At 46.4% G+C, this 23,874-nt stretch overlaps 5 non-coding genes and 4 pseudogenes across 5 annotated transcripts; all 9 read left to right on the forward strand.

Annotated features, from left to right (window-relative positions):
* Nucleotides 1–489: 489 nt before the first annotated feature.
* Nucleotides 490–608, forward strand: LOC125980268 (5S ribosomal RNA). The gene has a single exon (XR_007485582.1). It is a non-coding gene; the product is annotated as a 5S ribosomal RNA (ribosomal RNA).
* Nucleotides 609–1,239: 631 nt separating this feature from the next.
* LOC125980292 (5S ribosomal RNA) lies at nucleotides 1,240–1,358 on the forward strand (annotated as a pseudogene).
* A 643-nt stretch (nucleotides 1,359–2,001) lies between these two features.
* Nucleotides 2,002–2,120, forward strand: LOC125980299 (5S ribosomal RNA; annotated as a pseudogene).
* An 842-nt stretch (nucleotides 2,121–2,962) lies between these two features.
* On the forward strand, nucleotides 2,963–3,081 carry LOC125980262 (5S ribosomal RNA). Its single transcript, XR_007485576.1, has one exon. It is a non-coding gene; the product is annotated as a 5S ribosomal RNA (ribosomal RNA).
* A 3,476-nt stretch (nucleotides 3,082–6,557) lies between these two features.
* On the forward strand, nucleotides 6,558–6,676 carry LOC125980255 (5S ribosomal RNA). Its single transcript, XR_007485569.1, has one exon. It is a non-coding gene; the product is annotated as a 5S ribosomal RNA (ribosomal RNA).
* A 630-nt stretch (nucleotides 6,677–7,306) lies between these two features.
* On the forward strand, nucleotides 7,307–7,425 carry LOC125980293 (5S ribosomal RNA; annotated as a pseudogene).
* Nucleotides 7,426–8,071: 646 nt separating this feature from the next.
* Nucleotides 8,072–8,190, forward strand: LOC125980283 (5S ribosomal RNA; annotated as a pseudogene).
* Nucleotides 8,191–9,031: 841 nt separating this feature from the next.
* On the forward strand, nucleotides 9,032–9,150 carry LOC125980271 (5S ribosomal RNA). The gene has a single exon (XR_007485585.1). It is a non-coding gene; the product is annotated as a 5S ribosomal RNA (ribosomal RNA).
* A 1,646-nt stretch (nucleotides 9,151–10,796) lies between these two features.
* On the forward strand, nucleotides 10,797–10,915 carry LOC125980270 (5S ribosomal RNA). The gene has a single exon (XR_007485584.1). It is a non-coding gene; the product is annotated as a 5S ribosomal RNA (ribosomal RNA).
* The last annotated feature ends 12,959 nt before the right edge of the window (nucleotides 10,916–23,874 follow it).

Below are 23,874 nucleotides of genomic sequence, written 5' to 3' on the forward strand. Positions count from 1 at the left end.
TTGTGCACTTCACTTTTCCGTTGGGCATTCGCGTAGAACCCTATTCCAGTTACGGCCAGATTCTTTTAGACTAGTGGTCCCCAAACTTTCTTGCGCCACGGACCGGCTACGCGTCAGAAATATTTTTGCGGACCTGCCTTTATATATATATAAATAAACAATAAATCTATATAAATAAATACTACATTTATAATAAATATATATAAATAGGATTAAATAAAATGATACGACTGGCATAAAAACAAATATAAACCACATAAAAATAAAAGTCACCATTACGTTGAATTATTGGGAGCACCGAGCTTGTTTCTCAGAAACGAGCCGGTCCCATCCAGGCGTAATCGGAGACAATGAAACCCGAAGTGGTTAAGGTTTGTCTTTTAATGCAGGATGCTTGGTCTCCATGTGCCGAAGCAGTTTTGAAGGCTTCATTGGCTCGCTCGCTAGTTTGAGGGGCGATTGTGTCTATAAAATGCAAAATGTTGGGTCACCTATGGCCATACTACCCTGAGAACGCCCGATCTCGTCCGATCTCGGAAGCTAAGCAGGGTCGGGCCTGGTTAGTACTTGGATGGGAGACCGCCTGGGAATACCAGGTGCTGTAAGCTTTTTCTTTTTCTTATGTGCACTTCAATCGTTTAAGAAGCTATTTTTTACAACACCCATCACGAATGGCATCCGGAAACAGCAAGCCTAATTTAAACTCCGACATTGAAACTATAACACGAGTTTGAAAGCTATATTATGTGGTGACATCCACAGCATTGTAGTTAATTTTTTTACCGCTAGAGAGCAGACTATGTACAGTGAGCATGGCTCCCTGTGAACTCAAAGCAGCAGGCTTGACTTGTAAAAGAACCCAACACAACACTTCCATGAAGTGATTTTAAACTTTTCAAGGCATTTATTTTGATTCAGCAAAATGCAGGTCGCAACGGCAAATTCGTGCTACCGCATAAAAAGCTGTCAATAACTTTTCATGATAGCCATGTTTCCAGAAAACACCAAAAGCCTTGGAAGAAAGCCTGTTTCGGCCCTGGTTGTAAAAAAAACAAAAAAAAACAAAAGGGAAGGGTGACCGTCCGGGAATACCAGGTGCTGAAAGCCTTTTTTTTTTTTTTTCTTCCCACGTCAATTGTGAAAGGAAACTTTTACCACAGCCATCAAGTCCCGCCGCTGCTTGGCATGGTTTCAGGGGCGATTGTGTCTATAAAATGAAAAATTCTGAACGGTCTCACGGCTTACGGCAATACTACCCTGAGAGCGCCCGCTCTCGTCCGATCTCGGAGGCTAAGCAGGGTCGGGCCTGGTTAGTACTTGGATGGGAGACCGCCTGGGAATACCAGTTACCGTAAGCTTTTTTTTTTTTTTTTTTTTTTTCTTATGTGCACTTCAATCGTTTAAGCCAAGAACTTTTTACAGCACCCATCACGAATGGCATTCGGAAACTGCAAGCCTAGTTTGAACTCCGACACTGAAACTACAACACGAGTTTAAAACCTACATTGTGTGGCGACAGCCATAGCATTGCAGTTCACGTTTTTACCGCTAGAGAGCAGACTATGTACAGTGAGCATGGCTCCCTGTGAACTCAAAGCAGCAGGCTTGACTTGTAAAAGAACCCAACACAACACTTCCATGAAGTGTTTTTAAACTTTTCAAGGCATTTATTTTGATTCAGCAAAATGCAGGTCGCAACGGCAAATTCGTGCTACCGCATAAAAAGCTGTCAATAACTTTTCATGATAGCCATGTTTCCAGAAAACACCAAAAGCCTTGGAAGAAAGCCTGTTTCGGCCCTGGTTGTAAAAAAAACAAAAAAAAAAACAAAAGGGAAGGGTGACCGTCCGGGAATACCAGGTGCTGAAAGCCTTTTTTTTTTTTTTTTTCCCACGTCAATTGTGAAAGGAAACTTTTACCACAGCCATCAAGTCAAGCCGCTGCTTGGCAGTTTCAGGGGCGATTGTGTCTATAAAATGAAAAATTCTGAGCGGTCTCACGGCTTACGGCAATACTACCCTGAGAGCGCCCGGTCTCGTCCGACCTCGGAGGCTAAGCAGGGTCGGGCCTGGTTAGTACTTGGATGGGAGACTGCCTGGGAATACCAGTTACCGTAAGCTTTTTTTATTTTATTTTTTTCTTATGTGCACTTCAATCGTTTAAGCCAAGAACTTTTTACAGCACCCATCACGAATGGCATTCGGAAACTGCAAGCCTAGTTTGAACTCCGACACTGAAACTACAACACGAGTTTAAAACCTACATTGTGTGGCGACAGCCATAGCATTGCAGTTCACGTTTTTACCGCTAGAGGACAGACTATGTACAGTGAATAAAGAGCATGGCTCCCTGTGAACTCAAAGCAGCAGTCTTTACTTGTAAAAGAACCCAGGACAACACATTGCGCTTCCATGTAGTGTTTTTACCTTTTTCATGACATTTATTTTGATACAGCCAAATGCAGGTTTTGTGCACTTCACTTTTCCGTTGGGCATTCGCGTATAACCCTATTCCAGTTACGGCCAGATTCTTTTAGACTAGTGGTCCCCAAACTTTCTTGCGCCACGTACCGGCGACGCGTCAGAAATATTTTTGCGGACCTGACTTTATATATATAAATAAACAATAAATCTATATAAATAAATACTACATTTATAATAAATATATATAAATAGGATTAAATAAAATGATACGACTGGAATAAAAACAAATATAAACCACATAAAAATAAAAGTCACCATTACGTTGAATTATTGGGAGCACCGAGCTTGTTTCTCAGAAACGAGCCGGTCCCATCCAGGCGTAATCGGAGACAATGAAACCCGAAGTGGTTAAGGTTTGTCTTTTAATGCAGGATGCTTGGTCTCCATGTGCCGAAGCAGTTTTGAAGGCTTCATTGGCTTGCTCGCTAGTTTCAGGGGCGATTGTGTCTATAAAATGCAAAATGTTGGGTCACCTCACGGCTTACGGCCATACTACCCTGAGAACGCCTGATCTCGTCTGATCTCGGAAGCTAAGCAGGGTCGGGCCTGGTTAGTACTTGGATGGGAGACTGCCTGGGAATACCAGGTGCTGTAAGCTTTTTCTTTTTCTTATGTGCACTTCAAGCTCTTTTTTTTTTTTTTTCTTATGTGCACTTCAATCGTTTAAGCCAAGAACTTTTTACAGCACCCATCACGAATGGCATTCGGAAACTGCAAGCCTAGTTTGAACTCCGACACTGAAACTACAACACGAGTTAAAAACCTCTATGTTGTACAGTGAATAAAGAGCATGGCTCCCTGTGAACTCAAAGCAGCAGTCTTTACTTGTAAAAGAACCCAGCACAACATATTGCGCTTCCATGTAGTGTTTTTACCTTTTTCATGAAATTTATTTTGATACAGCCAAATGCAGGTTTTGTGCACTTCACTTTTCCGTTGGGCATTCGCGTAGAACCCTATTCCAGTTACGGCCAGATTCTTTTAGACTAGTGGTCCCCAACCTTTCTTGCGCCACGGACCGGCTACGCGTCAGAAATATTTTTGCGGATCTGCCTTTATATATATAAATAAACAATAAATCTATATAAATAAATACTACATTTATAATAAGTATATATACCGTATTTGCCGGTGTATTGGTCGACCTTTTTCGATCCAAAATCGACCGAAAAAAATCGACCTCGACTTATACACCGAGTCATAAAATTTAACTTCGTATTCATCGCTTCAAATGTGATGGTAACCAAGGCCGTTTCTCATGCATCTCATTGTGCGTTGCACTTAGAAAATTTGAACCGGGCGGCGTGCGCGAGTGCGCGGCCCGCTGGAAGTCGAATGAGGCGCCGCGACCACCTCCGCGGTGCTTTTAAACAGCCGATCCGCTCAGCGGGGGCTATTTTCGGCCACTTGGCTCGTGCGCACGGCCTCCCGGATGTGCCGGGCGGGTGCGCGAGCTCGCCGGCCGCTGGAAGTCGAATGAGGCGCCGCGACCACCTCCGCGGTGCTTATAAACAGCCGATCCGCTCGGCGGGGGCTGTTTTCGGCCACTTGGCTCGTGCGCACGGCCTCCCGGATGTGCCGGGCGGGTGCGCGAGCTCGCCGGCCGCTGGAAGTCGAATGAGGCGCCGCGACCACCTCCGCGGTGCTTATAAACAGCCGATCCGCTCGGCGGGGGCTATTTTCGGCCACTTGGCTCGTGCGCACGGCCTCCCGGATGTGCCGGGCGGGTGCGCGAGCTCGCCGGCCGCTGGAAGTCGAATGAGGCGCCGCGACCACCTCCGCGGTGCTTATAAACAGCCGATCCGTTCGGCGGGGGCTATTTTCGGCCACTTGGCTCGTGCGCACGGCCTCCCGGATGTGCCGGGCGGGTGCGCGAGCTCGCCGCCCGCCGGAAGTCGAATGAGGCGCCGCGACCACCTCTGCGGTGCTTATAAACAGCCGATCCGCTCGGCGGGGGCTATTTTCGGCCGCTTGGCTCGTGCGCACGGCCTCCCGGATGTGCCGGGCGGGTGCGCGAGCTCGCCGGCCGCTGGAAGTCGAATGAGGCGCCGCGACCACCTCCGCGGTGCTTATAAACAGCCGATCCGTTCGGCGGGGGCTATTTTCGGCCACTTGGCTCGTGCGCACGGCCTCCCGGATGTGCCGGGCGGGTGCGCGAGCTCGCCGCCCGCCGGAAGTCGAATGAGGCGCCGCGACCACCTCTGCGGTGCTTATAAACAGCCGATCCGCTCGGCGGGGGCTATTTTCGGCCGCTTGGCTCGTGCGCACGGCCTCCCGGATGTGCCGGGCGGGTGCGCGAGCTCGCCGGCCGCTGGAAGTCGAATGAGGCGCCGCGACCACCTCCGCGGTGCTTATAAACAGCCGATCCGCTCGGCGGGGGCTATTTTCGGCCACTTGGCTCGTGCGCACGGCGTCCCGGATGTGCCGGGCAGGTGCGCGAGCTCGCCGGCCGCTGGAAGTCGAATGAGGCGCCGCGACCACCTCCGCGGTGCTTATAAACAGCCGATCCGCTCGGCGGGGCTATTTTCGGCCACTTGGCTCGTGCGCACGGCCTCCCGGATGTGCCGGGCGGGTGCGCGAGCTCGCCGGCCGCTGGAAGTCGAATGAGGCGCCGCGACCACCTCCGCGGTGCTTATAAACAGCCGATCCGCTCGGCGGGGGCTATTTTCGGCCACTTGGCTCGTGCGCACGGCCTCCCGGATGTGCCGGGCGGGTGCGCGAGCTCGCCGGCCGCTGGAAGTCGAATGAGGCGCCGCGACCACCTCCGCGGTGCTTATAAACAGCCGATCCGCTCGGCGGGGGCTATTTTCGGCCACTTGGCTCGTGCGCACGGCCTCCCGGATGTGCCGGGCGGGTGCACGAGCTCGCCGGCCGCTGGAAGTCGAATTAGGCGCCGCGACCACCTCCGCGGTGCTTATAAACAGCCGATCCGCTCGGCGGGGGCTATTTTCGGCCACTTGGCTCGTGCGCACGGCCTCCCGGATGTGCCGGGCGGGTGCACGAGCTCGCCGGCCGCTGGAAGTCGAATTAGGCGCCGCGACCACCTCCGCGGTGCTTATAAACAGCCGATCCGTTCGGCGGGGGCTATTTTCGGCCACTTGGCTCGTGCGCACGGCCTCCCGGATGTGCCGGGCAGGTGCGCGAGCTCGCCGGCCGCTGGAAGTCGAATGAGGCGCCGCGACCACCTCCGCGGTGCTTATAAACAGCCGATCCGCTCGGCGGGGGCTATTTTCGGCCACTTGGCTCGTGCGCACGGCCTCCCGGATGTGCCGGGCGGGTGCGCGAGCTCGCCGGCCGCTGGAAGTCGAATGAGGCGCCGCGACCACCTCCGCGGTGCTTATAAACAGCCGATCCGCTCGGCGGGGGCTATTTTCGGCCACTTGGCTCGTGCGCACGGCCTCCCGGATGTGCCGGGCGGGTGCGCGAGCTCGCCGGCCGCTGGAAGTCGAATGAGGCGCCGCGACCACCTCCGCGGTGCTTATAAAGTGCCGATCCGCTCGGCTTGGAGCTATTTCCGGCCTCCCGTTGGTGCCGGGCGGCGTGCGCGAGCTCGCCGGCCGCGATCTCCTCCGCGGTGCTTATAAACAGCAGCATGCGCACGGCCTCCCAGAATTTGAACACATTTCGTCAATAAATTTCGCATATTGAATTTTGAAGTTTAATATAATGCAACAATTGAGCTCGACTTATACAAAGGATATATCATAAAATCGTAAATTTCCGTCGAATTTTAGATGGTCGACTTATACACCGAGTCGACCTGTACACCGGCAAATACGGTAAATACGATTAAATAAAATGATACGACTGGCATAAAAACAAATGTAAACCACATAAAAATAAAAGTCACCATTACGTTGAATTATTGGGAGCACCGAGCTTGTTTCTCAGAAACGAGCCGGTCCCATCCAGACGTAATCGGAGACAATGAAACCCGAAGTGGTTAAGGTTTGTCTTTTAATGCAGGATGCTTGGTCTCCATGTGCCGAAGCAGTTTTGAAGGCTTCATTGGCTCGCTCGCTAGTTTGAGGGGCGATTGTGTCTATAAAATGCAAAATGTTGGGTCACCTCACGGCTTACGGCCATACTACCCTGAGAACGCCCGATCTCGTCCGATCTCAGAAGCTAAGCAGGGTCGGGCCTGGTTAGTACTTGGATGGGAGACCGCCTGGGAATACCAGGTGCTGTAAGCTTTTTCTTTTTCTTATGTGCACTTCAATCGTTTAAGAAGCTATTTTTTACAACACCCATCACGAATGGCATCCGGAAACAGCAAGCCTAATTTAAACTCCGACATTGAAACTATAACACGAGTTTGAAAGCTATATTATGTGGTGACATCCACAGCATTGTAGTTAATTTTTTTACCGCTAGAGAGCAGACTATGTACAGTGAGCATGGCTCCCTGTGAACTCAAAGCAGCAGGCTTGACTTGTAAAAGAACCCAACACAACACTTCCATGAAGTGATTTTAAACTTTTCAAGGCATTTATTTTGATTCAGCAAAATGCAGGTCGCAACGGCAAATTCGTGCTACCGCATAAAAAGCTGTCAATAACTTTTCATGATAGCCATGTTTCCAGAAAACACCAAAAGCCTTGGAAGAAAGCCTGTTTCGGCCCTGGTTGTAAAAAAAACAAAAAAAAACAAAAGGGAAGGGTGACCGTCCGGGAATACCATTTGCTGAAAGCCTTTTTTTTTTTTTTCTTCCCACGTCAATTGTGAAAGGAAACTTTTACCACAGCCATCAAGTCCCGCCGCTGCTTGGCATGGTTTCAGGGGCGATTGTGTCTATAAAATGAAAAATTCTGAGCGGTCTCACGGCTTACGGCAATACTACCCTGAGAGCGCCCGCTCTCGTCCGATCTCGGAGGCTAAGCAGGGTCGGGCCTGGTTAGTACTTGGATGGGAGACCGCCTGGGAATACCAGTTACCGTAAGCTTTTTTTTTTTTTTTTTTTTTTTCTTATGTGCACTTCAATCGTTTAAGCCAAGAACTTTTTACAGCACCCATCACGAATGGCATTCGGAAACTGCAAGCCTAGTTTGAACTCCGACACTGAAACTACAACACGAGTTTAAAACCTACATTGTGTGGCGACAGCCATAGCATTGCAGTTCACGTTTTTACCGCTAGAGAGCAGACTATGTACAGTGAGCATGGCTCCCTGTGAACTCAAAGCAGCAGGCTTGACTTGTAAAAGAACCCAACACAACACTTCCATGAAGTGTTTTTAAACTTTTCAAGGCATTTATTTTGATTCAGCAAAATGCAGGTCGCAACGGCAAATTCGTGCTACCGCATAAAAAGCTGTCAATAACTTTTCATGATAGCCATGTTTCCAGAAAACACCAAAAGCCTTGGAAGAAAGCCTGTTTCGGCCCTGGTTGTAAAAAAAACAAAAAAAAAAACAAAAGGGAAGGGTGACCGTCCGGGAATACCAGGTGCTGAAAGCCTTTTTTTTTTTTTTTTTTCCCACGTCAATTGTGAAAGGAAACTTTTACCACAGCCATCAAGTCAAGCCGCTGCTTGGCATAGTTTCAGGGGCGATTGTGTCTATAAAATGAAAAATTCTGAGCGGTCTCACGGCTTACGGCAATACTACCCTGAGAGCGCCCGGTCTCGTCCGACCTCGGAGGCTAAGCAGGGTCGGGCCTGGTTAGTACTTGGATGGGAGACCGCCTGGGAATACCAGTTACCGTAAGCTTTTTTTTTTTTTTTTTTTCTTATGTGCACTTCAATCGTTTAAGCCAAGAACTTTTTACAGCACCCATCACGAATGGCATTCGGAAACTGCAAGCCTAGTTTGAACTCCGACACTGAAACTACAACACGAGTTTAAAACCTACATTGTGTGGCGACAGCCATAGCATTGCAGTTCACGTTTTTACCGCTAGAGGACAGACTATGTACAGTGAATAAAGAGCATGGCTCCCTGTGAACTCAAAGCAGCAGTCTTTACTTGTAAAAGAACCCAGGACAACACATTGCGCTTCCATGTAGTGTTTTTACCTTTTTCATGACATTTATTTTGATACAGCCAAATGCAGGTTTTGTGCACTTCACTTTTCCGTTGGGCATTCGCGTATAACCCTATTCCAGTTACGGCCAGATTCTTTTAGACTAGTGGTCCCCAAACTTTCTTGCGCCACGGACCGGCGACGCGTCAGAAATATTTTTGCGGACCTGACTTTATATATATAAATAAACAATAAATCTATATAAATAAATACTACATTTATAATAAATATATATAAATAGGATTAAATAAAATGATACGACTGGAATAAAAACAAATATAAACCACATAAAAATAAAAGTCACCATTACGTTGAATTATTGGGAGCACCGAGCTTGTTTCTCAGAAACGAGCCGGTCCCATCCAGGCGTAATCGGAGACAATGAAACCCGAAGTGGTTAAGGTTTGTCTTTTAATGCAGGATGCTTGGTCTCCATGTGCCGAAGCAGTTTTGAAGGCTTCATTGGCTTGCTTGCTAGTTTCAGGGGCGATTGTGTCTATAAAATGCAAAATGTTGGGTCACCTCACGGCTTACGGCCATACTACCCTGAGAACGCCTGATCTCGTCTTATCTCGGAAGCTAAGCAGGGTCGGGCCTGGTTAGTACTTGGATGGGAGACTTCCTGGGAATACCAGGTGCTGTAAGCTTTTTCTTTTTCTTATGTGCACTTCAAGCTCTTTTTTTTTTTTTTTTTTTTCTTATGTGCACTTCAATCGTTTAAGCCAAGACCTTTTTACAACACCCATCACGAATGGCATTCGGAAACTGCAAGCCTAGTTTGAACTCCGACACTGAAACTACAACACGAGTTCAAAACCTCTATGTACAGTGAATAAAGAGCATGGCTCCCTGTGAACTCAAAGCAGCAGTCTTTACTTGTAAAAGAACCCAGCACAACACATTGCGCTTCCATGTAGTGTTTTTACCTTTTTCATGACATTTATTTTGATACAGCCAAATGCAGGTTTTGTGCACTTCACTTTTCCGTTGGGCATTCGCGTAGAACCCTATTCCAGTTACGGCCAGATTCTTTTAGACTAGTGGTCCCCAACCTTTCTTGCGCCACGGACCGGCTACGCGTCAGAAATATTTTTGCGGACCTGCCTTTATATATATAAATAAACAATAAATCTATATAAATAAATACTACATTTATAATAAATATATATACCGTATTTGCCGGTGTATTGGTCGACCTTTTTCGATCCAAAATCGACCGAAAAAAATTGACCTCGACTTATACACCGAGTCATAAAATTTAACTTCGTATTCATCGCTTCAAATGTGATGGTAACCAAGGCCGTTTCTCATGCATCTCATTGTGCGTTGCACTTAGAAAATTTGAACCGGGCGGCGTACGCGAGTGCGCGGCCCGCTGGAAGTCGAATGAGGCGCCGCGACCACCTCCGCGGTGCTTATAAACAGCCGATCCGCTCGGCGGGGGCTATTTTCGGCCACTTGGCTCGTGCGCACGGCCTCCCGGATGTGCCGGGCGGGTGCGCGAGCTCGCCGGCCGCTGGAAGTCGAATGAGGCGCCGCGACCACCTCCGCGGTGCTTATAAACAGCCGATCCGCTCGGCGGGGGCTATTTTCGGCCACTTGGCTCGTGCGCACGGCCTCCCGGATGTGCCGGGCGGGTGCGCGAGCTCGCCGGCCGCTGGAAGTCCAATGAGGCGCCGCGATCTCCTCCGCGGTGCTTATAAAGTGCCGATCCGCTCGGCTTGGAGCTATTTCCGGCCTCCCGTTGGTGCCGGGCGGCGTGCGCGAGCTCGCCGGCCGCGATCTCCTCCGCGGTGCTTATAAACAGCCGCATGCGCACGGCCTCCCGGAATTTGAACACATTTCGTCAATAAATTTCGCATATTGAATTTTGAAGTTTAATATAATGCAACAATTGAGCTCGACTTATACAAAGGATATATCATAAAATCGTAAATTTCCTTCGAATTTTAGGGGGTCGACTTATACACCGAGTCGACCTGTACACCGGCAAATACGGTAAATACGATTAAATAAAATGATACGACTGGCATAAAAACAAATATAAACCACATAAAAATAAAAGTCACCATTACGTTGAATTATTGGGAGCACCGAGCTTGTTTCTCAGAAACGAGCCGGTCCCATCCAGGCGTAATCGGAGACAATGCAACCCGAAGTGGTTAAGGTTTGTCTTTTAATGCAGGATGCTTGGTCTCCATGTGCCGAAGCAGTTTTGAAGGCTTCATTGGCTTGCTCGCTAGTTTCAGGGGCGATTGTGTCTATAAAATGCAAAATGTTGGGTCACCTCACGGCTTACGGCCATACTACCCTGAGAACGCCTGATCTCGTCTGATCTCGGAAGCTAAGCAGGGTCGGGCCTGGTTAGTACTTGGATGGGAGAATGCCTGGGAATACCAGGTGCTGTAAGCTTTTTCTTTTTCTTATGTGCACTTCAAGCTCTTTTTTTTTTTTTTTTCTTATGTGCACTTCAATCGTTTAAGCCAAGAACTTTTTACAGCACCCATCACGAATGGCATTCGGAAACTGCAAGCCTAGTTTGAACTCCGACACTGAAACTACAACACGAGTTAAAAACCTCTATGTACAGTGAATAAAGAGCATGGCTCCCTGTGAACTCAAAGCAGCAGTCTTTACTTGTAAAAGAACCCAGCACAACATATTGCGCTTCCATGTAGTGTTTTTACCTTTTTCATGAAATTTATTTTGATACAGCCAAATGCAGGTTTTGTGCACTTCACTTTTCCGTTGGGCATTCGCGTAGAACCCTATTCCAGTTACGGCCAGATTCTTTTAGACTAGTGGTCCCCAACCTTTCTTGCGCCACGGACCGGCTACGCGTCAGAAATATTTTTGCGGATCTGCCTTTATATATATAAATAAACAATAAATCTATATAAATAAATACTACATTTATAATAAGTATATATACCGTATTTGCCGGTGTATTGGTCGACCTTTTTCGATCCAAAATCGACCGAAAAAAATCGACCTCGACTTATACACCGAGTCATAAAATTTAACTTCGTATTCATCGCTTCAAATGTGATGGTAACCAAGGCCGTTTCTCATGCATCTCATTGTGCGTTGCACTTAGAAAATTTGAACCGGGCGGCGTGCGCGAGTGCGCGGCCCGCTGGAAGTCGAATGAGGCGCCGCGACCACCTCCGCGGTGCTTTTAAACAGCCGATCCGCTCAGCGGGGGCTATTTTCGGCCACTTGGCTCGTGCGCACGGCCTCCCGGATGTGCCGGGCGGGTGCGCGAGCTCGCCGGCCGCTGGAAGTCGAATGAGGCGCCGCGACCACCTCCGCGGTGCTTATAAACAGCCGATCCGCTCGGCGGGGGCTATTTTCGGCCACTTGGCTCGTGCGCACGGCCTCCCGGATGTGCCGGGCGGGTGCGCGAGCTCGCCGCCCGCCGGAAGTCGAATGAGGCGCCGCGACCACCTCCGCGGTGCTTATAAACAGCCGATCCGCTCGGCGGGGGCTATTTTCGGCCACTTGGCTCGTGCGCACGGCCTCCCGGATGTGCCGGGCGGGTGCGCGAGCTCGCCGGCCGCTGGAAGTCGAATTAGGCGCCGCGACCACCTCCGCGGTGCTTATAAACAGCCGATCCGCTCGGCGGGGGCTATTTTCGGCCACTTGGCTCGTGCGCACGGCCTCCCGGATGTGCCGGGCGGGTGCACGAGCTCGCCGGCCGCTGGAAGTCGAATTAGGCGCCGCGACCACCTCCGCGGTGCTTATAAACAGCCGATCCGCTCGGCGGGGGCTATTTTCGGCCACTTGGCTCGTGCGCACGGCCTCCCGGATGTGCCGGGCAGGTGCGCGAGCTCGCCGGCCGCTGGAAGTCGAATGAGGCTGAAGGAATGAGGTCGAAATACAAAAAGTCCTGCCTCGTTACAAAAACAGATATGCTCAAACCTCATTGAATAAAGTACATAAGCAGACAAGTATATTCACATATTAAATAAATAAAAGAAACATTTGAAGCATATAATTATACGTACACACCAAATCAATAAAGAAGACATAACTAGACATTTTTGATAAGTGGTGATGAGAAAGGTTTTTATAACTTTATGATCTGATATATATATTTCTGAGGACTTTGAAATAACAAATGACTTTTGATATATTGCCTAAATAGCTTAATGACCCTTAAGGAACTGTGGAATGCATGCCTGATGTTTTTTCTCTGAATCATGGACACGGCCAGAGTCGTCTTGACCGTTCAGTACTTGATTGTATCTTATGTTTTGACTAATGCTAGACGCCAGTTTTTGATTACTACTGAACGCTCTGCACAGAGGGAAATAGTTTGTCTAACAAAGAAAAGATACGGTTGAATGCGGTACGACAGTGTATGTCCAAGATTGGAGAAGAATGTTCACAGGAAGGTCACGTGGAGATAAAACCAGTGGGTGCCAGAAGGAGCCACCCGAGAACTCGGCCAAAGATGATCGCCAAGGCCGAGAGACGGGATGGAAGACAACAGCCCCCTCCAAACACACACACACACACACACACACCAACAGCCCCCCACCAACACACCGAGTCGCCCATAACCAGCACCACTCCCATGGAAGCAGACTCTCCTTCGAACTTGCCCCACCCCGAAGACTCATCGCACATCAATCCCAGCCCACAATGTGCTACTGAATATAAAACTGATCTAACAACCTTGGACTTTGCCTTTTCTGAATGGAGACTTTCCGCTCTTGAAGGGCCCAGCGCTGTATTGTACTTTCCTGAAAACAGAGCTTTTTGAACAAGAATTGTGATTGAACTCAACCAATCTGTCTAAGTCTAATTTCTGCTTCAGTGTCTTTGCATTTTCCTAAATCTGAAGAAATCAAACGAGCACGCAGTGAGTAAATTGGATAACAGGTGATTGGCAAAGGCTTTTGCCGTGAGGCACAGATAACGCGCTCCCTAAATTGTGGACAAAATCCAACAAATGGTGACCATCCGACGTGATTTCTTCAGAAGGGAAAGTGCATGCTCCACAAAGGATTCTTCGTTCTCCGCTCTTGCTCAACAATATTGCAGTCCGATCGGCACAAAAGGTAAGGGGGAAACTTTTTTTCTCTCTCCCAGTTCAGCAATATTGTGGAGTGAAAGCGGAATACAAAAATTAATAATTTCAGCTCTGTGTTCAGGAATGGTGGTTGTATAGAAGTGTGTGTTTGTGTGGAACTTGGTAAAAGTGATTTGTGGAAAAAATTAAAAATACAAAAACAGGTGAAGGCGTCGCTGATATAGCAGTACGGATGCCGAGCGACTCCAATAGTGTGACCTTAGAACATTATAGGGCTGTCTAAGGCGAGGGACATCTGGGATGTCCGAGTCGTGGTGAATTAAGAGAAAGGTGGTGAGGACTTTGTCTGATCAGCAAAGGGCGCTCACACCGCTGGAACTTGTGGGATGCCAGTGACTAGCATATGGGCACCTGAGTGGCCTCAATAGTAGACACTTAGGAACTTATACTGTTGCCTAAGGTCGGGGTCGATTGGATCGGCCAGGCCACCAATACGAGTCGGGGACTCGTGAAAAAAAAAAAAAAAAATGGTGAAGGCATCGCTGATATAGCAGGACGGATGCCTGGCGACCTCAATAGTGCGACCTTAGAGACTTATATTGTTGTCTAGGGCGAAGGGTAACTGGGTTAACCAGGTCGCTACATAATTGTTGAAGTGTGTCTATGATGATATTGTGTGGAAAGCAGGCTTGGCTGTCAGATGGGACAGCGGCGCAGCTGAAGAAGTGAGTGATTAGTTGTGGTGCTGTTCATGGGATGGAAGTGATGATTTGTGGTTCATGAAGAACAATAAGTTGATTTGTATAAAATTGTTGATTTTATTTTGATTTTGCATGAGAGTTGGAGTCAGAAAAATGGCTTAACAAGAATTTTATAAAGAATGTATATTTAATTAGCATGAAGGTTATATCCCATTGTGTGTTGGGGTTAAACTGTAACCATTTTTGTTTTCAAAAGGGTGCGGCTCTAAAATTTGGGCCAAACGGTCAGGTGGGCACAAATGCATATTTTGGACAGAGGTGGGGGGTTACATTGGTGGCGAGGCTCTCCGCACTTCAGTTGCCTCCCACCCCATCCTTGTTATCAGCTGGGAAGATTGTCATGTCTATGTTGTGGGCCCGTGTGTTTGTTTATGTGCATGTTTGTCTTTGTGTATCAGTTCGTTATAAAGGATGGAATTGCGTTAAATTGGTCCACGGAAACGGTGTGCTAGACAATGGTTTATCAGATTTGCATTGTTAAATGTAAAAATTAGAAATGATAGAATAATCTGAGGGTTGTGGTCAGAAACTCGTCCAACGAGGAGAGTGCCCAGCCCTCATAAAAATGTGAGAGTAAGAGAGAACATACATTGTAGAATTGGATAAAATTAAATTATGATTGCAGATTTTAAATTTAGGAGGAATTATTGATTGGTTATGACATAAGACTATACAAGGACACATGTAAGGATAAGTCAAAGATTTGAATCACTTAGAGTTAAAAACAACAAATAAAAACGACATTGCAAGGGGGGCACTTTTTATCAAAAGAACACCAAGTAAAGTATTAAGTAGTGGGCATTCGTGATTGGGATTAAATTAAGGATAAAATTAGGTCAATGATTAGAAATCAATGGTGCTCTACACAAAAAGGCTTAAATTTTAATGGGGAAATATTTGGAGTACTGTGTTGGTCTACATAGGTCATGGGCCTAGTTTATTTGGTTTTGATTATGGTTTGGGTTTATTTTGTTTATTGTTAGGTTTTCCTTGTGTTTATTGTTAAGGTGTTCCTTGTTATTCTCTTATCCCCTGCATTGTAAATGTCTTCTTTATGCAGATAGGTTAACAGGCTAGGAATTTAGTGAGGAGATAATTGATCAATTGATGGGGGTTAATAATTGTCCAAATCCTAGTCACATGTTTTGAGGGACCACAGCATTATATTTAATTTGCAGGCCATTATTTCGTATGTGATGACAGTGTCTAGATAAGTAGACTGTTTTATCAAAAATGTGAGAATGAAGGAGGAGGTTTGATTTGTAATCTGGCATTTGGGTGCCACTTTTAAGAGTCTGTGCAGGAGCATAGATTGTTTTTGTTTGTTTTTAAAGATATATTTAAAAGTTTATCTCGGTGCAGTAAGGATATCGCAATTTTGAAAGACTTAAAATTAAAAGCAAAATTCCATTTTAATTCTGACACATGCCAGCTAACATGAGGATGGGAAATAAATAAAGGAATGAATACTAGCTCAAATGTGGCATGTGTTTTAAATTGGGTGATAAGACATTCACTTCCAAGCGCTATCCTTTAGCGCTGCTGACAATAATAACTTATGAGATGTTAAATCAAGGAGGAGTGTCATATTTGGAACACCGGCGCTGTATGACCTATAGATTGAACAATAACATTCACCGCATATACAACCATGTTGGTAGATTGTTAAATTACATTACAGTTTATTACAAAGGATTTCGGAACTTTATTTGATGATAAACACTGGAACAAGGATTTTAGCCGTGTTCATGGGTAGGGTGGATGGATTACTCAAAAAAAAAAAAAAAAAAAGCATTTGATAAGGGCGGCTTGATAGTAAGATGATGAGTGTGCGCAACTGATAGGATACAAAATGTTAATAGGAAGATTTGGGGTGTAAGGAACAAATACTACACATGAAGACTGATAACACGAAGATAGTTTTGTGAAATTTGTGTCCCAGTGTGTTCTGCCCTAGCGCATGGCACAAGTCCTGAACTGAATCCTTGTACTCTACTGGCTGCCTCAAAATCAACAGAGGACTGTCCCTGGTCATGAGACACCTTTGACCTTTGGGAGAACACCAGGAACTATTAACATGCTTGAAGGGGGCAAGCACAGCTCTTCACAGGACAAGAACCATATAGTTGGTGGAATACACACAGTTGCAGATCAAAAAGAAAATGGACTGAAAGAACAAAGACAAGATGGACGCATTTGAGAATGGCGGACGGTCCAGCCCTGAATCATCATCATGAGAATCTAAGAGGAGAGGCTGCTAAAGACTTGCACGAGTCACATGAAGTCAAACTGGACACATTGCTAAAGACTGCTGAAGCATTACAAAGTTGGTGGAGTGTGGGACAAAAGGGATGGAAGTGTGTTTGGGTGCTGGGGCAGACATAACTGAGGAGTTTTGATAAAAGAGGGAATAATAAGGCTGCTTATTGACACTGAAACGGGGATAAAAAACAAAATACATAGATATGGAAAGTGAAGATGCACTGACAAATTATACGACAGCGTGATCAGAAACTTTGTAAAGTGGACATTGATCAATAGAAATTAAATCATTTGAATCATAAATTTTTATATGTAACTTAGCATTTCGAAGACATAATTAATCTAACTGAAATAATGAAATTTTATAATTGGACCAGTGAAAATTTGGATTCGGGCAACAGAAGGCTGAAGTGCTAAACTTAATTGACCTTTATCAAAACAACAGAATTTAATTACACATCCACTGCGACTGATTTATAGGATGCATATTTCAGCTTGAAGGGGTGAGGGGCCATAAGAAAGTTGGAATTCTGGATAGTCAGCAAAATAGTAATACAGTAGGGCTTTAAATAACCAATACAATGACATGACCCTTGTGACAATTGATTTAAATGGCAATTTATGATAGGCACTTGGGGTTAGGATTAACAATCCATCCATCCTTCCATTACTGGTGCGGCTTGTCCTTACGAGGGCCACAGGTGATTAACAATAATAACTACAATTATTCATTTCTGTAGAAATTGCGTGTGAAAGCGAAGAGGCTGAATACAAATTCGGGGAAAGCTACAAGATTATGTTTAAATTTGGAACGTGTTGAATTGGCTAGAAAATTGATTAAAATATAGAAAGAATTTTGTAAAATTGGGCGTGAATTTTAAAGTTGAAAATTTGAAATTTTCCACAAGTGAGAAGTTTTGGAATAGGATGAACCGTTGAAAAATTGAAATGGGTTGAGTCAGTGGAAAAAAAAAAAAAAAAAAAAAGAAAAAAGGAAAACTAGAAGAAATTCGAAGGGAAAAAATGAAATTTTGCAAAATTTTACCGCAATGTTGGAAGTGAGGATGTGAAATTTGAATTTGAATCTAGGAGGTTAAAAGTGTAATGGAATAAATCAGATGAATTATGTGGAAGTAGTTAAGATAAAAATAAAATAAAAGGAAGAAGAATGCGGAAGAAGTTGAATAATAATAAAGTCAAGGCAATTCAAATTTATTTATATAGCCCACAAGCAAGTCTCAAAGGGCTCCAAATGTACAAAAATTGCCAATTTAAAATACAAGAACAATAAGTGTGAGGGCCACAATGATGATCATGACAGCAAAAATATTTCTAATTGGTTTTGATAGGTACAAAGGGGGAACATGGAAGAAGGTTTTCAAAATTTGTGATATAGCGTGACTCAATTATCAAGAGTAAGTATTTCTTTTTAATTCTAAGAATTGGCATCAACAAAAAATGAGAACGATAATCCAAGGTTATAGTGTAAGTGGCAGGAGGAAGCTGTGTATATTTTTAAACATTATTTTCAGTATCATTATTTCTTAGGAGGGTCAGTAATGCTTGTGAGAAGATGAATGAAGGAACAAGGTAACAGTAAAAGGGAGTGCTCTAAAAATGTTTGGTTCTTTGCCAGAGGTAGTTATTTGGAGGGATGAATTTAAACTGAAAGCAAAATGGAACTGTTTAGTGGAAGAAATATGGGAAGGTGGAAATATTGAAGTTACAGCTCAACACAAAGTGTCAAATAGTCTAAGTGTGAGATGTGAGCAAACTAAATGGGGAGTTAAATCATGTTCCAGTATTATGCATATTGGCAAACGATGTGAGGACAGGAGACCAGACAATTAGATATTAATTTTGGATTTAAAATAAAAAAGGGAAATTTTAATTGAGGAGAAAATTTTGCGTAGGGAGGGTTGTTTTTACAATTTAATATTGTATGTTTTATGTGTGTGTTGTGGGATGACAGTTTGTCTGTAATGCTGTATGAATGTCAAGTCTGTACTTGGGATGGGGTTTGTGTATTGTGAATGGTTAACATGATTCAAGGTTGGGGTGATGTGATCACAGCAGAGGATAACATTCCTCTCACCTGAAAAATATAGAGATACTACAGATTTGAAAAAGCAAGATTGATCAGGGCTAATTTTGGACTAAATATGGGTTTAGGATTACTCTGGGGCACCATTGACAACAAAAGACTTCAATGGAGAAGGCCCATTTCAAGATTGTGACCAGACGTGACTATACCAGCATTGACAGTCAAGACTCTGAGCCAAGACAGTGTATGACAACAACTCTGGACTTACCTGACAGTGTGACGAAATGTATGTGACGGAATTTGTGATGACTTGCTTTGATTTGATGTTTTACCTAATTGTATTGCAGCCTCTAACAGCAACCCAGGGAGCAGATTGTGCTTTATTTGTTAAACTTGCGTTTACTTTGCAGGTTGTCAACTGCAGTCTTGGAGAATTTTGTGTCATGTCTGTGAACATGCATTAACAACTAACCCCTTACTTTTTATAATGAGTTTGTAAATGTGATCGGTTTCATGACAGGCTCGGCAGGCTCCAATTTTCTATTTCATGCGTTTGACATGCGCCCGTGTGTGGATTATTATTTTTATCATTGTGAATTTTATTTTTTTTGGTATTATGGATGTTTATTGTACGGAGAGCTGCATGCACAGCTACAGGTGGGTGGTGGCTTTTGTTCATACAGCCATGTGAGATGCTGCCAGTCGAGTTTCAGGGACTGAGAATTGGTGATTCCAGGCTAGGATGGCATCTGGAGGTACACCGAAGTCCAGCTGGCGATGGGTATGTCACCATGGACATTGTTATTTTTACTTTTTAACAATGTGTCAAAAAGGGGAGGTAGAAAAAAAAAAAAGGGGGGAATTGTGAGATTTTAAGTGTTTTCAGATTTGATGGTTTTTAAGTCTTCAACATGCTGGACGGAGGAGAAGAAGCAGCTTGGCAGAAATGAAGTGAATGGGAGACAACATCATGAGATGGAGCCAAAGCCTGGTAACAAGTGTGAAGAGTTTCAAAATAGCTTATAATAAACTGTAGACCTTCACAAGATAGGATCAAATAGGTGGGAGAGTATTAAATGTAAAAAATTACAACAATAACATACAGACTCCAAACAAATTGGGAACAGGTGGATTATGAACGTTAAAGTTTGAATAACACATCATTCACGTGATTCATTTGCAGGATAAACAATGGAAGGGATTGATAAACTGAACAAATTTAAGATGATTGCGGAAGTATTATGTCGGAAACAAATAGATTCGACAAGTTTTTTCCCTATAAAATGGTGCCGTTTGGGTTTGAAGTACATAGTCGCTTCAAAGGAGGAAAAGCATGATTTAAGATATGTGATTGATCAATGAGAAGGCTATCCCTTGTACCAGGGGGGTCAAACTCATTTGTTCACGGGCCGCAGTGTAGTCATAGCTTCTTTCGGAGGACCGGTATGACTGTCATACCCAAATAAATGTGTGAGCACCTCATATTATATAGAGTAAAAGCTACAAAACAAACTGGCAAGTAACTTGCTTTCAAATCAGACAAATAAAAACTGGTCTAATATTTAAAAATCAAATATTATTAAAAGTGAAGACAATTTGCAATTCGAGTAATGACACGTGAATAAAAAGCACAATTTGTCTTCGCGGGCTGCATAAAATCATGTGGCGGGCTGTATCTGGCCCCCAGGCCTTGAGTTTGACACCTATGCCTTATACAAAGGTAAAGTAGGATTAAAATTTGATAAAACAGATATGGACATCATCATATTCCATTAGAGTTTAAATTGCTTGCAATACAATTACAAATTAGTTAACACCTGTGTGATTGATTGATTGATTGATTGATTGATTGATTGATTGGTTGATTGGTTGATTGATTGATTGATTGATTGGTTGATTGATTGATTGATTGATTGATTGGTTTATTGATTGATTGAGTGATTCATTGAGTGACTGACTGAAGGGCTGAGTGACCGAATGGGCAATCGTTTGATGTCTGTCTGTCTATATGTATGTACTATATATGTATGTATGTATGTATTTCGTTATTTGTTTATGTATTTCTCTTGCACATTTTCTTTCTTATCTTCCACTTCTTTCGGCTGCTCCTGTTAGGGGCCGCGACTGCAGAGCGATCGTTTCCATATATCTTTCTGTACCACCAACCATCTGCATGTCCTATCTTTGTCTCTGCCACACTCTCCATTATTTTGGCCAGTAGATTTCCAAGCCTCGCTTCTAACATTCTTTCCGATAACTTCATGCTTTGCTTAATCAACATAACAACACCTCTGTAGCTACTACAGTTCTGCGCATCGCCGTGGTCTGAAATAAGGAATAGAAGTCAACACCTTTCCGGGGAACTTCTCGCTTTTTAAAAATCTCCCCTGCCATCTCTCCTTGATAGTTCCATGCTGTCACTGGAATGTCGTCTAGGCCAATTGCCTTTCCACTCTCCATCTTTTACAAATGTCTGGGTATGAATTTTATCTATATTTATTTTTCTCACTCATTGGCGGCTCCACAGAGGGACGTGGTGTGCCAACAGAGGGACCCTGGTGGCATCAACGATTTTGGTGACCTCAGTAAAACTGAGGTCAACAGAGGGAGTGAAGGAATGAGGTCGAAATACAAAAAGTCCTGCCTCGTTACAAAAACAGATATGCTCAAACCTCATTGAATAAAGTACATAAGCAGACAAGTATATTCACATATTAAATAAATAAAAGAAACATTTGAAGCATATAATTATACGTACACACCAAATCAATAAAGAAGACATAACTAGACATTTTTGATAAGTGGTGATGAGAAAGGTTTTTATAACTTTATGATCTGATATATATATTTCTGAGGACTTTGAAATAACAAATGACTTTTGATATATTGCCTAAATAGCTTAATGACCCTTAAGGAACTGTGGAATGCATGCCTGATGTTTTTTCTCTGAATCATGGACACGGCCAGAGTCGTCTTGACCGTTCAGTACTTGATTGTATCTTATGTTTTGACTAATGCTAGACGCCAGTTTTTGATTACTACTGAACGCTCTGCACAGAGGGAAATAGTTTGTCTAACAAAGAAAAGATACGGTTGAATGCGGTACGACAGTGTATGTCCAAGATTGGAGAAGAATGTTCACAGGAAGGTCACGTGGAGATAAAACCAGTGGGTGCCAGAAGGAGCCACCCGAGAACTCGGCCAAAGATGATCGCCAAGGCCGAGAGACGGGATGGAAGACAACAGCCCCCTCCAAACACACACACACACACACACACACCAACAGCCCCCCACCAACACACCGAGTCGCCCATAACCAGCACCACTCCCATGGAAGCAGACTCTCCTTCGAACTTGCCCCACCCCGAAGACTCATCGCACATCAATCCCAGCCCACAATGTGCTACTGAATATAAAACTGATCTAACAACCTTGGACTTTGCCTTTTCTGAATGGAGACTTTCCGCTCTTGAAGGGCCCAGCGCTGTATTGTACTTTCCTGAAAACAGAGCTTTTTGAACAAGAATTGTGATTGAACTCAACCAATCTGTCTAAGTCTAATTTCTGCTTCAGTGTCTTTGCATTTTCCTAAATCTGAAGAAATCAAACGAGCACGCAGTGAGTAAATTGGATAACAGGTGATTGGCAAAGGCTTTTGCCGTGAGGCACAGATAACGCGCTCCCTAAATTGTGGACAGAATCCAACAAGGCGCCGCGACCACCTCCGCGGTGCTTATAAACAGCCGATCCGCTCGGCGGGGGCTATTTTCGGCCACTTGGCTCGTGCGCACGGCCTCCCGGATGTGCCGGGCGGGTGCGCGAGCTCGCCGGCCGCTGGAAGTCGAATGAGGCGCCGCGACCACCTCCGCGGTGCTTATAAACAGCCGATCCGCTCGGCGGGGGCTATTTTCGGCCACTTGGCTCGTGCGCACGGCCTCCCGGATGTGCCGGGCGGGTGCGCGAGCTCGCCGGCCGCTGGAAGTCGAATTAGGCGCCGCGACCACCTCCGCGGTGCTTATAAACAGCCGATCCGCTCGGCGGGGGCTATTTTCGGCCACTTGGCTCGTGCGCACGGCCTCCCGGATGTGCGGGGCGGGTGCGCGAGCTCGCCGGCCGCTGGAAGTCGAATTAGGCGCCGCGACCACCTCCGCGGTGCTTATAAACAGCCGATCCGCTCGGCGGGGGCTATTTTCGGCCACTTGGCTCGTGCGCACGGCCTCCCGGATGTGCCGGGCGGGTGCGCGAGCTCGCCGGCCGCTGGAAGTCGAATGAGGCGCCGCGACCACCTCCGCGGTGCTTATAAACAGCCGATCCGCTCGGCGGGGGCTATTTTCGGCCACTTGGCTCGTGCGCACGGCCTACCGGATGTGCCGGGCGGGTGCGCGAGCTCGCCGGCCGCTTTAAGTCGAATGAGGCGCCGCGACCACCTCCGCGGTGCTTATAAACAGCCGATCCGCTCGGCGGGGGCTATTTTCGGCCACTTGGCTCGTGCGCACGGCCTCCCGGATGTGCCGGGCGGGTGCGCGAGCTCGCCGGCCGCTGGAAGTCGAATGAGGCGCCGCAACCACCTCCGCGGTGCTTATAAACAGCCGATCCGCTCGGCGGGGGCTATTTTCGGCCACTTGGCTCGTGCGCACGGCCTCCCGGATGTGCCGGGCGGGTGCGCGAGCTCGCCGGCCGCTGGAAGTCGAATGAGGCGCCGCGACCACCTCCGCGGTGCTTATAAACAGCCGATCCGCTCGGCGGGGGCTATTTTCGGCCACTTGGCTCGTGCGCACGGCCTCCCGGATGTGCCGGGCGGGTGCGCGAGCTGGCCGGCCGCTGGAATTCGAATGAGGCGCCGCGACGACCTCCGCGGTGCTTATAAACAGCCGATCCGCTCGGCGGGGGCTATTTTCGGCCACTTGGCTCGTGCGCACGGCCTCCCGGATGTGCCGGGCGGGTGCGCGAGCTCGCCGGCCGCTGGAAGTCGAATGAGGCGCCGCGACCACCTCCGCGGTGCTTATAAACAGCCGATCCGCTCGGCGGGGGCTATTTTCGGCCACTTGGCTCGTGCGCACGGCCTCCCGGATGTGCCGGGCGGGTGCGCGAGCTCGCCGGCCGCTGGAAGTCGAATGAGGCGCCCGACCACCTCCGCGGTGCTTATAAACAGCCGATCCGCTCGGCGGGGGCTATTTTCGGCCACTTGGCTCGTGCGCACGGCCTCCCGGATGTGCCGGGCGGGTGCGCGAGCTCGCCGGCCGCTGGAAGTCGAATGAGGCGCCGC

This window comes from Syngnathus scovelli, chromosome 13 (genome assembly GCF_024217435.2).
Source record: "Syngnathus scovelli strain Florida chromosome 13, RoL_Ssco_1.2, whole genome shotgun sequence".
Lineage (NCBI taxonomy): Eukaryota > Metazoa > Chordata > Actinopteri > Syngnathiformes > Syngnathidae > Syngnathus > Syngnathus scovelli.